We start from the raw sequence: 18,337 nt of genomic DNA on the forward strand, positions 1-18,337 counted from the left end.
AACCAATTTATTTGTCCTATAGATCTTTCACTTTCTGAATTTTGTTAATTGTATCCCCATGGCAACATTTAGGTTTTAATCAGTTCTGTATTTCATGTAAATTGTACTAGATCTCAAAACGATCAGATTCAGATTAATTTTTTTGAAGATTATTTTAAGAGGTGTTTGTGTTTGCCACCAGAAGGCAAATAATCTGTCTTTTTGAATTGTTAGCAGATCAATGACTAGACCCATTCATTCATTAAGAGTTGCAATATGGTGATTTTCTAATTCTATCATTCCTTCTTTATTCCATAACTTGAATACTACTCTAAAGATAAAATTTCCTTCACCCATATTATTGTCACCCACAGAAATAAGTCAGACCTCTAACCCCAAAATTTGTTTAGATGACAAGACTGATGATGCCACAAATATACTTAGAGAGTATGAAAGGTTATTTCTCACATAAGGCTTTCTGGGGAGAACATAGTATGTTATGCTCCCAAGAAGAACTAAGCATTGATTGATGGGCAGAAAAGGAGTTTGGCTTGGGGTTTTATTGTAGTTAGAGGGTGGGGCTGGTATGTGGGTTCTTGCACAGGGACAGAGGTTTGTGTGGTTTGAACGTCTCACTGGCACAAAAGGAGGGAGCCCGCATGGTTTTTTTAATCAACTTACCCAGATATGGTACCAAAAGGAAAGGGAGGGGTAGGGATTAAAAGATGTGTGGGGTTACATGATATTCTGGGGAGGGTTTTTTTCTACTCTTGTCATGTTTACATGTAAAGGTTTCTTCAAAGAGTCTCGCATCAGTATTATCATGGTTAGGGTCTCCTCCATGGCAAAAGTTGTTTTAAAATTTTATTTATTTGTTTATTATTGAATACAGTAGAATTTTTCTAGAGCAGTTTAAGATTCACAGAAAAACTGAGTAGAAGGTACAGAGATTTCCAATATATCCCCTTCCCCCACATTTGCATAACCTCTCTCTCATTATCAACATACCCTACCAAAGTGTGGCACATTAGTTAGAATTGATGAACCTACATTGATACATCATTATCACTCAGAGTCCATAATTTACATTAGGGTCTACTCTTAGTGTTGTACATTCTGTAGGTTTGGACAATGGCATTTATTCCCCATTAGAATATCAAACAGAACAGTTTCATTGCTCTAAAAATCCTCTGCTCTCTTGACTTTTCATACTTCCCTCCCCTCTAATCCCTGGCAGCCACTGATCTTTTTACTGTCTCCATAGTTTTGCTTTTTCTATAATGTCATATAGTTGGAATCATACAGTATATAAGCTTTTCAGATTGACTTCTTTCACTTAGTAATATGCATTTAATTTTCCTCCATGTCTTCTCAAGGCTGACCAGCTCATTTATTTTTAGCGCTGGATAATATTCCATTGTCTAGATATATCACATTTATGTATCCATTAACCTACTAAGGGACATGTAGTTTGCTTCCAAGTTTTGGCAATTATGAATAAACCTGCTATAAATATCCAGGTGTGTTGACATGTTTTCAATTCCTTGGGTTAAATACCAGAGAGAATGATTGCTAGATCATGTGGTAAGAGTATGTTTAGTTTTATAAGAAACTCCCTAACTGCCTTCCAAAGTGAGTACCAGTTTAAATTTCCATCAGCAATGAATGAGAGTTCCTGTTGCTCCCAATCTTCATGAGCATTTTCTGTTGTCAGTTTTCTGGCATTGTAGCCATTTTGATAGGTGTGTAGTGGCATCTCGTAGTTTTAATTTGCATTTCCCTTTTGACATATGATGTAGAGCATCTTTTCATATGGTTGTCATCTGTGTATCTTATTTGGGGAGGTGTCTGTCAAGGCCTTTGGCTCATTATTTAATCAGGTTGTTCATTTTCTTATTGTTGAATTTTTAATACTGTATACTTTGGATAACAGTCCTTTATCAGCTATGTCTTTGCAAATATTTTATCCAGTCTGTGCATTCACTTTTCATTCTCTTGACATTGTCTTTGGCAGGGCATAGATTTTTAATTTTAACTAAGTGAAACTTAATCAATTATTTATTTTATGGATTGTTTACTGGGGGGTTATACTAAAGAAGTCATTAAAAAACTAAGGTCATCTTGATTTATTTTCTAGGGGTTTCATAATTTGGGGTTTTACATTTAGGTATATAATCAATTTGAGTTCATTTTTATGAGAGGTTTAAGGTCTGTGTCAGACCCTTTTTTTTTGCATATGGATATCCAGTTTTTTCAGCACCATTTATTGAAGAAAAAGAAAAACTATTTTTGCTCCATTGTATTGCCTTTGATCCTTTGTCAAAGATCGGTTGACTATACCTATGGGGGGGTCTATTTCTTGGCTCTCTATTCTGTTCCACTGATCTATTTTTCTATTCTCTCACCAGTACTACATGGTCTTGAATATTGTAGCTTTATAGTAAGTCTTGAAGTTGGGTAGTGTCAGTACACCAACTTTGTTTTTCTCTTTGAAAATTATGTTGATTATTCTGGACCTTTTGTCTTTCCATATAAACTTTAGAATTCATTTGTTGATATCCACAAAATAACTTGCTTGGATTTGGGTTGGGATTGCATTGAATGTATAGATCAAGTTGGGAAGAAATGACATCTTTACAATATTGAGTCTTCCTATCCATGAACATGGAATATCTCTCCATTTATTTTGTTCTTTGATTTCATTTATAAGAGTTTTGTTTTCCTCATATAATTCTTGTACATATTTTGTTAGATTTACACCTATTTTAATTTTTTTGTGATAATGTAAATGGTATTGTGTTTTTAATTTCAAATTTCACTTGTTCATTGCTCATATATAGGAAAGTGTCTTAGTCCATAGAACTGCTGTAACAAGATACCACAGAGTTGGTGGCTTATAAAAAACAGAAATTCATTTATCATAGCTCTGGATACTGGAAGTCTAACATCAGGGTGCAAGCATGGTCATGTGAGGGACCTCTTCTGGGTTGCAAAGTTCTTGTTGTAGCCTTACATGGCAGAAGAGACAAGCAAGCTCTCTGGAGCCTCAGTTTTAAGGCACTAATCCCACTGATGAAGGCTCTGTTCTTATGACCTAATCACCTCCAAAAGGCCCCACCTCCTAATACCTTAGGGGTTAGAATTTGAATTTGTGAGTTTTGGGAGAACACCAACATTCAGACAATAGCTGAAAGTGATTAACTTTTGTATATTACCCTTGTATTCTGTAACCTTGCTATAATTGCTTATTAGTTTCAGGATTTTTTGTCAATTCTTTAGAATTTTCTACATAAAGAATCATGTCACCTCTAAAGACAGTATTATTTCTTCTTTCCCAATTTGTATACCTTTTGTTTTTTCTTCTTGTCTTATTGTATTAGCTGGGACTTCCAGTATGATGTTGAAAAGAAGTGGTGAGAGAAGACATTCTTGCGTTTTTCCTGATATTAGTGGGAAAGAAAAAAAGAGTTTCTCACCATTGTGTTCTGAAAGCAAATATTGCCATGATTTCTATTCTTCTATGTTAAGGTTTGTTTTGTGGCCCAGAATGTGTTATGTCTTGGTGAATATTCCATTGAGCTTGAGAAGAACAAGCTATTGCTGTTGGATGAAGTAGCCTACAGATGTCAGTTAGATCCAGTTGATTGATGGTACTGTTGAGTTCAACTATGGCCTTACTGATTTTCTTCCTGATGGATCTCTCCTTTTCTGATAGAGAGGTGCTGAATTCTCCAAATATAATAGTGGATTCATTTATTTCTCCTTGTAGTTCAGTCAGTGTTTGCCTCCTATATTTAGATTCTGTTTTTAAGTGCATATATGTTAAAGATTATTTACATCATCTTGGGGAATTGACCCCTTTATCATTATGCAATGCCTCTCTTTATCCCTGAGATTTTCCTTGCTCTGAAGTCTGCTCTGTCTCCCATTAATATAGTTACTTCTGCTTTCTTTTGATTAGTGCCATCATGGTATATCTTTATCTATTTAATTTTACTCTATATGTATCTTTATATTTAAAGTGGGTTTCTTGTAGACATCATATAATTGGGTCTTCTTTTTTACCCATTCTAATGGTCACTTTGATTTCAGTGGTTTATTTAGACCATTGATGTTAAATGTGATTATTTCCATATTTGGGTTAATATCTACCATAATTGTTACTTTTCTCTATTTGTTGATCTTGTTCTTTGTTCCTATTTTTGTCTTACACTCTTTTTCTGCTTTTTGTGGTTTTAACTGAGCATTTTATATTAATCCATTTTCCCCTTTCTTAATATATCATTTGTAGTTTTTTGTTTTTTACTTACTTTAGAAGATTGTCTTTTCACTCTTTTGATTATTTCCTTTACTGTGCAGAAGCTTTTTAGCTTGATGCAATCCCACTTGTCTATTTTTGCCTTTATCGCCTGTGTATTTGGGGTTATGTTCAAGAAAATCATTGCCCAGACCAATGTCAAAAAGCTTTTCCCCCTATGTTTTCTTTTATTCGTTTTATGGTTTCAGGTCTTAAGTTTAAGTCTTTAATCCATTTGAGTTGATTTTTGTGTATGATGTGAGATTATGGTCCAGTTTCACAATTCTCCATGTGGTTATCCAGTTTTCCCAGCACCATTTATTGAACAGACTATCCTTTGCCCAAGAATACAATTGTGTATTCTTGCCCCATCTAGTCAAAGATCAGTTGCCCATAAATGAGTGGGTTTATTTTTGGGCTCTAAATTCTGTTCCTTTGGTCTATATGGGGGTTTTTTTGCTTTTTTTTTTTTTTTTTTTTTTGACAGAGACATATTGTTTTGGTTACTGCAGCTTTATATTTTAAAATCAGGAAATGTGATGCCTTCTGTTTTGCTCTTCTTGGTCAAGATTGCTTTGGCTATTTGTGGTCTTCTGTAGTTACATATGAATTTTAGGATTGTTTTTTCTATTTATGTAAAAAATGCCATTGTGACTTTGATGGGGATTACATAAGAATATGTAGATTGCTTTGAGTAGTATGGCATCTTAACAATATTAATTCTTCTAATCCACGAGCATGGGATATTTTTCTTTCCTTTTTTATCTTCTTTAATTTCTTTCATCTGTGTTTTATACTTTTCAGTGTACAGATATTTCACCTCCTTGGATAAATTTATTCCTATTTTGTTGTTTTTGATGCCGTTGTAAATGGTCTGTTACCAAGGACACCTATCAGTTTAGTTTTCATCATGGCTTCTGCTGGGTCCTTGGGTGAGTGTCTGGGTAGGCATGACTGCCTCTGAACCATAGTAGAATAGGGCTGGAGCCAGGTCATGGGGCTGCTTAGGGACCACAGTCTGTCTGAGGTCAGCAGGGCTGTTATTGGGGGTGCCTAAGGGTATGGCTTCTGTCAGGTCCCTTGGTCTGGTCCTTGGCTGGGCAAGACTGCCTTAGGACAGTGGTAGAATAGAGCTGGAGCCAGGGACTGCTGGCTGGAGCCATGGGACTGCTTCGGGGATCACATTTGAATCCAAGGTGGGCAGGCTTGTTACCAGGGCCTGGTTCCTCCCATGTCCCTTGGTGGAAGGAGCTGGTGGCAGGACCATGGACAAGTTGTACTGGATCTGAGACTGCAGAGTGGATGGAGTTGCTTCTGGTCTGCAGCTGGAAACATGGTTGGTGAGCCTACCACTGTCGCACAGGCCTGCCTTCTCAAAGAAGCCCTCCTCAGTCTTGGGTTCTACTGGGGTTTTGCACCCTCCTACCTGGATCCCAAAGCTCCCACACAGGGACTTTTGTCCATGGGTGACTGTGGAGTATTTCTTTCTGTGGGACGATGTGGACTGGGGATCTCCTCTTCCACCATCTTGCTCACCTCACTCAGTTCTTTCCCTCTTGATTCGCAATGCCTTTACCGCTTATGCCAATAATACTGTCTTAGTCCATTTGGGCCGCTATAACAAAATACCATAGACTGGATGGCTTATAAACAACCAATGTTTATTTCTCATAGTTCTGGAGACTGGGAAGTCCAAGATCAAGGTGCCAGCAGATTTGATGTCTGGTGAGAGCCTGCTTCCTTGTTCAAAGACAGCCATCTTCTCTCTGTGTCCTCATATAACAGAAGAGGCAAAGGAGTTCTCTGGGGTTTATTATAAAGGCAATAATGCCTTTTATGAGGGCTCTACCCTCATGATCTAATCAACTCCCAAAGGCCCCACTGCTTTATACCATCACGTTGGGCATTAGGTTTCAGGATATGAATTTGGAGGATGGGGTGGACACAAACCTTCAGTCTATAGCAACCACACTGAGTTAATTATTCTAATTTTATAATAGTTTTTAAAAGCCTATCAAGCTCATTCTTTCTCTTCAAAGAATATTTTTTAACACATTGAACATCCACAGAATTTGCAAATAAATTTATGAAGCCCACAAAATATTCTCCTGGGATTTTGATTGAGATTGGCATTGACATTGTATCTAGAGATTTATTTTGTTATTATTTACATCCCAATCTATAAATATGGTATAACACTCAATTTATTTAGGTTTATCTTAATATCTCTCAATAAAGTTTTTTCTAGTTTTATCCATAAAAGCCTTACGTAGCCTTTAGGAGGTTTATTCCTAGGTATTAAAATTTACTGTAGCATCAAAATATCTATCTCTTAAATTTTTCATTTTCCAGTGAGTTTTGCTGGGATACAGAAAACTGATTTTTAGATACTGATTTTAAATCAAGCAATCTTGATAAACACTTACTAATTCTAGTATTTATCTCTAGATTCTTTTATAGTTCCTATGTAAGCAATTATCAATTGCTAATAATGACAGTTTTACTTATTTCTTTTATCAATCCTTACCATTTTATTTTTCCTGCTTTATTCTGTTGGCTAAGGACTAGCAGTAAAATGCAGAATAGAAAAGGTGATTATTTGGACTTTATAGAACTATATCTAAAATAGAGAAAGGTTTGTTTTTTGTGGAGAAATCATGTATCATCTGTAGTCACAAGAAAAAAAACATATATATATATTTTTTCTGCTTGGCAAACCTAGCTTCATGTGACAGCTGCTACTGTCTGACCAGTGATAATAAAATCTGTTGTATATCCCTTCTCCTGCCATCTATTTTTGTGCTCCTTTGGATATGTTAGGGAAGGAGAAAAAGCAGCTTTGCAGGAGGACATATGTTCACTAAACTGTGGCCAATCAATTTGGATAATCTCTAGTGTGAATTTTCACCCTAGGCAGACAAGTTTTTCACCACAAACCAAGCTCTGCTTTCTGTAGAAATAAACCAGTATTCTCAGAGTTTACAGAAGTCTAGTATACATTTCTAACTTTTAAGCAGCAAAAGATTAGTTTAATATGGGCAATACTGCATGTAAGTAATATTAAATGTTATGAAGAGGTTATTTGTTGGCTACTTATATATATGTGTGTGTGTGTGTGTGTGTGTGTGTGTATACACACACACACACACACACACACACACACACACACACACACACACACACACACAAGCAATAGCCTAACAGACAATCAACTGGTTGAAAAGCATACAAAATGTGTTCGACGACTAAGCAGTTTTTTTTCCCGAATGACAAAACACAGTTTTGTTTTTCCTAACTAAAATTTAAAAAGATTTTTTTTTAAGTATGGTAAATCTGTTCAGATGAAGTAGTTGGGAAGAAGCATTGTTAAGTTTTGAAGGAGACATGGGGAATAAAGCTTATGTTTTAAAATTGTTTTCTTCTTTTTGCCCTCCCCTCTTTACTATTCCTTGTTTACCCTAATGGCTCCCCTCCTTCTACGATGAGGGAACCTTCATGTGGGAACATGTTTACTATTGCAGTGATGGTAAATTACCTGCATAAGAAAGTTTGCCACCCCCTCCTGTATCCATATCAGATACAAATTAATCATGATAGCCTTTCCTAATGAACAATGATACAGCTGAAGATTATTTTTCAGCATGGAACTCCAGGTGGTCAATCAATTGAATCTGCATTGGATATGGAATATATGTATGATGGCATAAAACAACATAACTCTTGGAGTTGAGATACCTTTTTGGCCATAAGGTAAGAACTTGCTGTTTCTTCCATATAGGTCTGACCTGTTGCCTCTAGGACATTATGCCTAAAAAATACAAACTATTAATTTTTAACCACTAGAATCCTGAGGTCAGTAAATTCAAATTATACTAATGATCATATATACCCAACTGCATTACATATGTTTTGGAAAAAGGTGAAATACAGAAGCTTTCTAAATTTTGAGGGGAAACTAATGTAATTTCGGTGTATATTAGTTTTTATCACAATGCTTTTATAGATTGTTAACAATTCTCAGTGAAAGATTTCCAGGGGATATTAGGATAATAAGTGAACAGAATTTTCTATGTGTTCATCTTCTGTGCAGCTGGAAGCAGGTGTGTCACTTTCTGATTCAGCGCTAAGTGGGGCAGGAGGAGGGACTGGAAAAAACTTTAGTCCTCGGGCTTCAAAGAAATTTCTAATGGCTGCAATGAGTAATAGAGAAAACCATAATTATTTCTGAATACTTTGCCTTTAAGATGATGTTTTGGTAAATAATTAGCCTGTAATGGCCTTGATAATTTCTGACATCTGTTACCTCAAATCTGCTGATTTTACTTTTTAAAATAGCAAAGAGTATTCTTGAAACGTTGCAAAATTGAATGCAGAGATACTTCAAGTACTGATTTGGAAAGAGACTTGGTATATCTTTCCCAGTATTTTATTTCTAAATTTATTTTACTTATTTATTTTTGGCTGTGTTGAGTCTTCGTTGCTGCATGCGGGCTTTCTATAGTTCTGGCAAGCAGGGGCTACTCTTCCTTGTGGTGCACGGGCTTCTCATTGTGGTGGCTTCTCTTGTTGTGGAGCACGGGCTCTAGGCGTACAGATTCTTAACCACTGTGCCACCAGAGAAACCCTCTTTCCCAGTATTTTAAAATGCAATGATCTACCATAATCAGAAAAAGGAACCAAACTGCAAATATGCAGAGGATAGCAATTGTCTATAAAATATCTTCATTGTATTTCATATTTTTTTAACATCTTTATTGGGGTATAATTGCTTTACAATGGTGTGTTAGTTTCTGCTTTATAACAAAGTGAATCAGTTATACATATACATATGTTCCCATATCTCTTCCCTCTTGCGTCTCCCTCCCTCCCACCCTCCCTATCCCACCCCTCCAGGCTGTCACAAAGCACCGAGCCAATATCCCTGTGCCATGCGGCTGCTTCCCACTAGCTATCTACCTTACTACGTTTGTTAGTGTGTATATGTCCATGACTCTCTCTCGCCCCGTCACAGCTCACCCTTCCCCCTCCCCATAACCTCAAGTCCGTTCTCTAGGAGGTCTGCGTCTTTATTCCTGCCTTACCCCTAGGTTCTTCATGACATTTTTTTTTTCTTAAATTCCATATATATGTGTTAGCATACGGTATTTGTCTTTTTCTTTCTGACTTACTTCACTGTGTATGACAGACTCTAGGTCTATCCACCTCATTACAAATAGCTCAGTTTCGTTTCTTTTTATGGCTGACTAATATTCCATTGTATATATGTGCCACATCTTCTTTATCCATTCATCCGATGGGGGGCACTTAGGTTGTTTCCATCTCCGGGCTATTGTAAATAGAGCTGCAATGAACATTTTGGTACATGACTCTTTTTGAATTTCGGTTTTCTCAGGGTATATGCCCAGTAGTGGGATTGCTGGGTCATATGGTAGTTCTATTTGTAGTTTTTTAAGGAACCTCCATACTGTTTTCCATAGTGGCTGAACCAATTCACATTCCCACCAGCAGTGCAAGAGGGTTCCCTTTTCTCCACACCCTCTGCAGCATTTATTGTTTCTAGATTTTTTGATGATGGCCATTCTGACTGGTGTGAGATGATATCTCATTGTAGTTTTGATTTGCATTTCTCTAATGATTAATGATGTTGAGCATTCTTTGATGTGTTTGTTGGCAGTCTGTATATCTTCTTTGGGGAAATGTCTATTTAGGTCTTCTGCCCATTTTTGGATTGGGTTGTTTGTTTTTTTGTTATTGAGCTGCATGAGCTGCTTGTAAATTTTGGAGATTAATCCTTTGTCGGTTGCTTCATTTGCAAATATTTTCTCCCATTCTGAGGGTTGTCTTTTGGTCTTGTTTATGGTTTCCTTTGCTGTGCAAAAGCTTTGAAGTTTCATTAGGTCCCATTTGTTTATTTTTGTTTTTATTTCCAGTACTCTAGGAGGTGGGTCAGAAAGAATCTTGCTGTGATTTATGTCATAGAGTGTTCTGCCTATGTTTTCCTCTAAGAGTTTGATAGTTTCTGGCCTTATTTTTAGGTCTTTAATCCATTTTGAGTTTATTTTTGTGTATGGTGTTAGGGAGTGATCTAACCTCATACTTTTACATGTACCTGTCCAGTTTTCCCAGCACCACTTATTGAAGAGGCTGTCCTTTCTCCACTGTACATTCCTGCCACCTTTATCAAAGATAAGGTGTCCATATGTGCATGGGTTTATCTCTGGGCTTTCTATCCTGTTCCATTGATCTATCTTTCTGTTTTTGTGCCAGTGCCATACCGTCTTGATAACTGTAGCTTTGTAGTATAGTCTGAAGTCAGGGAGCCTGATTCCTCCAGTTCCTTTTTTTGTTCTCAAGATTGCTTTGGCTATTCGGGGTCTTTTGTGTTTCCATACAAATTGTGAAATTTTTTGTTCTAGTTCTGTGAAAAATGCCAGTGGTAGTTTGATAGGGATTGCATTGAATCTATAGATTGCTTTGGGTAGTAGAGTCATTTTCACAATGTTGATTCTTCCAATCCAAGAACATGGTATATGTCTCCATCTATTTGTATCCTCTTTAATTTCTTTCATCAGTGTCTTATAATTTTCTGCATACAGATCTTTTGTCTCCTTAGGTAGGTTTATTCCTAGATATTTTATTCTTTTTGTTGCAATGGTAAATGGGAGTGTTTTCTTGATTTCACTTTCAGATTTTTCATCATTAGTATATAGGAATGCCAGAGATTTCTGTACATTAATTTTGTATCCTGCCACTTTACCAAATTCATTGATTAGCTCTAGTAGTTTTCTGGTAGCATCTTTAGGATTCTCTATGTATAGGATCATGTCATCTGCAAACAGTGACAGCTTTACTTCTTCTTTTCCGATTTGGATTCCTTTTATTTCCTTCTCTTCTCTGATTGCTGTGGCTAAAACTTCCAAGACTATGTTGAATAAGAGTGGTGAGAGTGGGCACCCTTGTCTTGTTCCTGATCTTAGTGGAAATGCTTTCAGTTTTTCACCATTGAGGATGATGTTTGCTGTGGGCTTGTCGTATATGGCCTTTATTATGTTGAGGAAAGTTCCCTCTAGGCCTACTTTCTGCAGGGTTTTTATCATAAATGGGTGTTGAATTTTGTCAAAAGCTTTCTCTGCATCTGTTGAGATGATCATATGGTTTTTCTCCTTCAATTTGTTAATATGGTTTATCACATTGATAGATTTGCATATATTGAAGAATCCTTGCATTCCTGGAATAAACCCCACTTGATCATGGTGTATGATCCATTTAATGTGCTGTTGGATTCTGTTTGCTAGTATTTTGTTGAGGATTTTTGCATCTATGTTCATCAGTGATATTGGTCTGTAGTTTTCTTTCTTTGTGACATCCTTGCCTGGTTTTGGTATCAAGGTGATGGTGGTCTCGTAGAAGGAGTTTGGGAGTGTTCCTCCCTCTGCTATATTTTGGAAGAGTTTGAGAAGGATAGGTGTTAGCTCTTCTCTAAATGTTTGATAGAATTCGCCTGTGAAGCCATCTGGTCCTGGGCTTTTTTTGTTGGAAGATTTTTAATCACAGTTTCAATTTCAGTGCTTGTGATTGGTCTGTTCATATTTTCTATTTCTTCCTGATTCAGTCTTGGCAGGTTGTGCATTTCTAAGAATTTGTCCATTTCATTGGCATAGAGTTGCTTGTAGTAATCTCTCATGATCTCTTTTATTTCTGCAGTGTCAGTTGTTACCTCTCCTTTTTCATTTCTAATTCTATTGATTTGAGTCTTCTCCCTTTTTTTCTTGATGAGTCTGGCTAGTGGTTTATCTATTTTGTTTATCTTCTCAAAGAACCAGCTTTTAGTTTTATTGATCTTTGCTATTGTTTCCTTCATTTCTTTTTCATTTATTTCTGATCTGATTTTTATGATTTCTTTCCTTCTGCTAGCTTTGGGGTTTTTTTGTTCTTCTTTCTCTAATTGCTTGAGGTGCAAGGTTAGGTTGTTTATTCGAGATGTTTCCTGCTTCTTAAGGTGGGCTTGTATTGCTATAAACTTCCCCCTTAGAACTGCTTTTGCTGCATCCCACAGGTTTTGGGTCGTTGTGTCTCCATTGTCATTTGTTTCTAGGTATTTTTTGATTTCCTCTTTGATTTCTTCAGTGATCACTTCATTATTAAGTAGTGTATTGTTTAGCCTCCATGTGTTTGTATTTTTTACAGATCTTTTCCTGTAATTGATATCTAGTCTCATGGCGTTGTGGTCAGAAAACATACTTGATACAATTTCAATTTTCTTAAATTTACCAAGGCTTGATTTGTGACCCAAGATATGATCTATCCTGGAGAATGTTCCATGAGCACTTGAGAAAAATGTGTATTCTGTTGTTTTTGGATGGCGTGTCCTATAAATATCAATTAAGTCCATCTTGTTTAATGTATCACTTAAAGCTTGTGTTTCCTTATTTATTTTCATTTTGGATGATCTGTCCATGGGTGAAAGTGGGGTGTTTAAGTCCCCTACTATGTATGTGTTACTGTCGATTTCCCCTCTTATGGCTGTTAGTATTTGCCTTATGTATTGAGGTGCTCCTACGTTGGGTGCATAAATATTTACAATTGTTATATCTTCTTCTTCGATCGATCCCTTGATCATTATGTAGTGTCCTTCTTTGTCTCTTTTAATAGTCCTTATTTTAAAGTCTATTTTGTCTGATATGAGAATTGTTACTCCAGCTTTCTTTTGGTTTCCATTTGCATGTAATATCTTTTTCCATCCCCTTACTTTCAGTCTGTATGTGTCTCTAGGTCTGAAGTGGGTCTCTTGTAGACAGCATATATAAGGGTCTTGTTTTTGTATCCATTCAGCTAATCTGTGTCTTTTGGTGGGAGCATTTAGTCCATTTACATTTCAGGTAATTATCGATATGTATGTTCCTATTCCCATTTTCTAAATTGTTTTGGGTTCATTATTATAGGTCTTTTCCTTCTCTTGTGTTTCTTGCCTAGAGAAGATCCTTTAGCATTTGTTGTAAAGCTGGTTTGGTGGTGTTGAACTCTCTCAGCTTTTGCTTGTCTGTAAAGGTTTTAGTTTCTCCATCAAATCTGAATGAGATCCTTGCTGGGTAGAGTAGTCTTGGCTGCAGGTTCTTCTCCTTCATCACTTTCAGTATGTCCTGCCACTCCCTTCTGGCTTGTAGGGTTTCTGCTGAGAGATCAGCTGTTAACCTTATGGGGATTCCCTTATGTGTTATTTGTTGTTTTTCCCTTGCTGCTTTTAATATGCTTTCTTTGTATTTAATTTTTGACAGTTTGATTAATATGTGTCTTGGCGTATTTCTCCTTGAAGTTATCCTGTATGGGACTCTCTGTGCTTCCTGGACTTGATTAACTATTTCCTTTCCCATATTAGGGAAGTTTTCAACTATAATCTCTTCAAATATTTTCTCAGTCCCTTTCTTTTTCTCTTCTTCTTCTGGAACCCCTATAATTCGAATGTTGGTGCGTTTAATGTTGTCCCAGAGGTCTCTGAGACTGTCCTCAGTTCTTTTCATTCTTTTTTCTTTATTCTGCTCTGCAGTAGTTATTTCCACTCTTTTATCTTCCAGGTCACTTATCCGTTCTTCTGCCTCAGTTATTCTGCTATTGATCCCATCTAGAGTATTTTTAATTTCATTTATTGTGTTGTTCATCGTTGCTTGTTTCATCTTTAGTTCTTCTAGGTCCTTGTTAACTGATTCTTGCATTTTGTCCAATCTATTGTCCATTCTGTCTCCAAGATTTCGGATCAACCTTACTATCATTATTCTGAATTCTTTTTCAGGTAGGCTGCCTATTTCCTCTTCATTTGTTAGGTCTGGTGCATTTTTATCTTGCTCCTTTATCTGCTGTGTGTTTTTCTGTTTTCTCATTTTGCTTATCTTACTGTGTTTGGGGTCTCCTTTTTGCAGGCTGCAGGTTCGTAGTTCCTCCTGTTTTTGATGTCTGTCTCCAGTGGCTAAGGTTGGTTCAGTGGGTTGTGTAGGCTTCCTGGTGGAGGGGACTAGTGCCTGTGTTGTGGTGGATGAGGCTGGATCTTGTCTCTCTAGTGGGCAGGTTCACGTCTGGTGGTGTGTTTTGGGGTGTCTGTGGCCTTACGATTTTAGGCAGCCTCTCTGCTAATGGGTGGAGTTGTGTTCCTGTTTTGCTAGTTGTTTGGCACAGGTTGTCCAGCACTGTGGCTTGCTGGTCGTTGAGTGAAGCTGGGTGCTGGTGTTAAGATGGAGGTCTCTCCTGGAGATTTTCGCCGTTTGATATTATGTGGAGCTGGGAGGTCTCTTGTGGACCAGTGTCCTGAAGTTGGCTCTCCTACCTCAGAGGCAGAGCCCTGACTCCTGGCTGGAGCACCAAGAGCCTTTCATCCACACGGCTCAGAATAAAAGGGAGAAAAAGTAGAGGGAATTAGTAGAAGTATGAGGAAAGAAAGAAGGAAAGGAGGGAAGGAAGGAGGGAAGGAAGGAAGGAAGAAAGAAAGAAAGAAGCAAAGAAGGAAGGAAGGCAAGAAGGAACGAAAGGAGGGAGGGAGGAAGGAAGGAAGGAAGAAAGAAAGAAGGAAGGAAGGCAAGAAGGAACGAAAGGAGGGAGGGAGGGAGGGAGGAAGGAAGGAGGGAAAGAAGGAAAAACAGAAAGAAAGAAGATACAGTAAAAATAAAATAAAGTATAATAAAGTTATTGAATTAAAAAATTCTTATTTAGAAAAAAAAAAGGGACGGATAGAACCTTAGGACAAATGTTGGAAGCAAAGCTATACAGACAAAATCTTACACAGAAGCGTACACATACACCCTCACTAAAAGAGGTAAAGGGGGAAAAATCATAAATCTTGCTGTCAGAGACCACCTCCTCAATTTGGGATGATTCGTTGTCTAAAGGAGGGAAGGAAGGAAGGAAAGAAAGAAAGAAAGAAAGAAAGAAAGGATGAAGGTAAAGTATAATAACGTTCTTAAAATTAAAATTGATTATTAAGAAAAAAATTTTAAGAAAAAACCATGGACGGATAGAACCCTCGGACAAATGGTGGAAGCAAGACTATACAGACAAGATCTCACACAGAAGCATACACATACACATTCACAAAAAGAGGAATAGGGAAAAAAAATCATAGATCTTGCTCCCAAAGTCCACCTCCTTAATTTGGGATGATTGGCTGTCTATTCATGTATTCCACAGATGCAGGGTACATCAAGTTGATTGTGGAGCTTTAATCCGCTGCTTCTGAGGCTGCTGGGAGAGATTTCCCTTTCTCTTCTTTGTTCTCACAGCTCCCAGGGGCTCAGCTTTGGATTTGGCCCTGCCTCTGCGTGTAGGTCGCTGGAGGGCGTCTGTTTTTTGCTCAGACAGGACGGGGTTAAAGGAGCCGCTGATTCGGGGGTTCTGGCGTACTGAGGCCGGCGGGGAGGGAGGTGCACGGAATGGGGGGCGGGCCTGCGGCGGCAAAGTCCAGCGTGACCCTGCACCAGCCCGAGGCCCGCCGTACGCTCTCCCGGGGAAGTCGTCCCCGGATCCCGGGAACCCGGCAGTGGCGGGCTGCACAGGCTCCGCGGAAGGGGGGCGTGGAGAGTGACCTGTGCTCGCACACAGGCCCCTTGGTGGCGGCGGCAGCAGCCCCAACGTCTCCCGCCCGCCTCTGGGGTCCGCGCCTCCAGCCGCGGCTTGCGCCCGTCTCTGGGTTCCGCGCCCTCAGCCGCGGCTCGCGCCCGTCTCTGGGGTCCGCGCTTTCAGCCGCGGCTCGCGCCCGTCTCTGGGGTTCGCGCTTTTAGCCGCGGCTCGCGCCCGTCTCTGGAGTTCCTTTAAGCAGCGTTCTTAAACCCCTCTCCTCACGCACCAGGAAACAGAGAGGGAAGAAAAAGTCTCTTGCCTCTTCGGCAGGTGCAGACTTTTCCCCGGACTCCCTCCCGGCTAGCCGTGGTGCACTAACCCCTTCAGGCTATGTTCAAGCCGCCAACCCCAGTCCTTTCCCTGCGCTCCGTCCGAAACCGAAACCCGAGCCTCAGAGCCTCAGAGCCTCAGCTCGCAGCCCCGCCCGCCCCCGCCCCGGCGGGTGAGCAGACAAGCCTCTCGGGCTGGTGAGTGCCGGTCGGCACCGATCCTCTGTGCGGGAATCTCCCCGCTTTGCCCTCCGCACCCGTTGCTGTGCACTCCTCCGCGGCTTCGAAGCTCCCCCCTCCGCCTCCTGCAGTCTCCGCCCGCGAAGGGGCTTCCTAGTGTGTGGAAACTTTTCCTCCTTCACAGCTCCCTCCCACTGGTGCAGGTGCCGTCCCTATCCTTTTGTCTCTGTTTATTCTTTTCTTTTGCCCTACCCAGGTACGTGGGGAGTTTCTTGCCTTTTGGGAGGTCTGAGGTCTTCTGCCAGCGTTCAGTAGGTGTTCTGTAGGAGTTGTTCCACGTGTAGATGTATTTCTGGTGTATCTGTGGGGAGGAAGGTGATCTCCGCGTCTTACTCTTCCGCCATCTTCCTGCTCTCCTGTATTTCATATTTAAGAGAGAATATATAACATGGTGCCTGCCAAAGATTGTGGGAAGAAAAATGATCACATCAGAGAGTTCTCTATTGTAAGAACTTAGCTACTAAGTTAACTAATCATTGACACCCATGCTTCTCATCTATAGGAAAGAAACGTGAATTTTTATTTATGTATTTATTTATTTATTGACTTATGGCTGCATTGGGTCTCCGTTGCTGTGTACAGGCTTTCTCCAGTTGCAGCAAGCGGGGGCTACTCCTCATTGTGGTGTGTGGGCTTCTCATTGCAGTGGCTTCTCTTGTTGCCGAGCACAGGCTCTAGGTGCACGGACTTCAGTAGTTGTGACATGCAGGTTCTAGAGTGCAGGCTCAATAGTTGTGGCACACGGGCTTAGTTGCTCCACAGCATGTGGGATTTTCCCGGACCGGGGTACCAACCCATGTCCCCTGCATTACCAGGCAGATTCTTAACCACTGTGCCACCAGTGGTTAAGAATTTTTTTTTTTTTTTTAAATTGAGAGTCTTCATGGGAAATATCATGAATTTTAGAGACTGGTAAACTAAAATTCTGAAACCAAGCTTTTTCAAAAGATTGGCTGCTATGCATTTTAATTGTGAATGAGTTTACTGCACACAACACTGGTTTAGTACTAACTTGATGCATTTTATATTTATCATTTAGTGCACATATCTTGAAATAACTAAATGGAATGACTAAATAAAATAAACTAATAACCAATAAAATAACTAAATAAAATAACTAAAATAACTAATAAAATAACTAATAAAATAACTAAATAACTGTCATGTCTTGAGAATGTTGTTAGAAAACCTTTATAAATCATAGCTTTGGAATACTCTTAGTTTATATCATATACCCATCAAAAATCATAAAGCAAAATACAGTACCAGTTGAATTAGATATGCAATTTACACTAGTTAATGTTTTCACAGCATTCTTTTTTGCTCCTTTGGGGTTGAACTTGTACTGATAAATTAAGGTTCTGAATCAAATATATAAGAATAGATGACCCTAAAACCAATAACTTTTCAAACATTATAATTGCCCACTACCAATGCATTCTAAATACAAAAAGGCAATTTTAGGAATGTTTGGAATGCTAAATGAATTGCATCAATCAGATACATCAGGTTTTATGGAAATCTTTCAAGAAATGGCAATGTTGCAATGGCATAAATAGGGTGCAAAAGAAATATAATGCGTCCACTACATACATTTTTTTTTGGAGGGTTTTTGTTTGGCAAGAATAATGACCACTATTTAGTTAAATTAATTTAGAAACAATATTTAAGACTCTTAAATTAGCCGTGTATGTGTTTTTCAGGATTGTTTTGCTCCCAGACTCATAAAAGTATTCTTATCCACTGTTTTGTGACATTTGTTATTTCTTTTTAAAAAATGCTTCATTTATTTTTGAATATATTTAATTAATTTATTTGGCTGCACCAGGTCTTATTGAAATATAAATAAATCAAAATATAAATCAAATCAAAATAAAATATAAATAATTTATAAATTAATTTATAAATAAATAAGATGGAACCTCAACTTATAAAAATAAATCAAAAGATG

At 38.4% G+C, this 18,337-nt stretch overlaps 1 long non-coding RNA gene across 2 annotated transcripts in view; it reads left to right on the top strand.

The window, feature by feature from the left end:
* Positions 1-18,337, top strand: part of LOC132513840 (uncharacterized) — a 359,574-nt gene that overhangs the window by 198,040 nt on the left and 143,197 nt on the right. Inside the window, exon 3 of one of the 2 annotated variants that reach the window (XR_009538551.1) lies at positions 7,917-8,026. The exons of the other annotated variant lie outside the window; for it this stretch is intronic. This is a non-coding gene — a long non-coding RNA (uncharacterized LOC132513840). The remainder of the gene's footprint in view (positions 1-7,916; positions 8,027-18,337) is intronic. 2 annotated transcript variants of the gene reach the window in all.

Source organism: Lagenorhynchus albirostris, chromosome X (assembly GCF_949774975.1).
Source record: "Lagenorhynchus albirostris chromosome X, mLagAlb1.1, whole genome shotgun sequence".
Lineage (NCBI taxonomy): Eukaryota > Metazoa > Chordata > Mammalia > Artiodactyla > Delphinidae > Lagenorhynchus > Lagenorhynchus albirostris.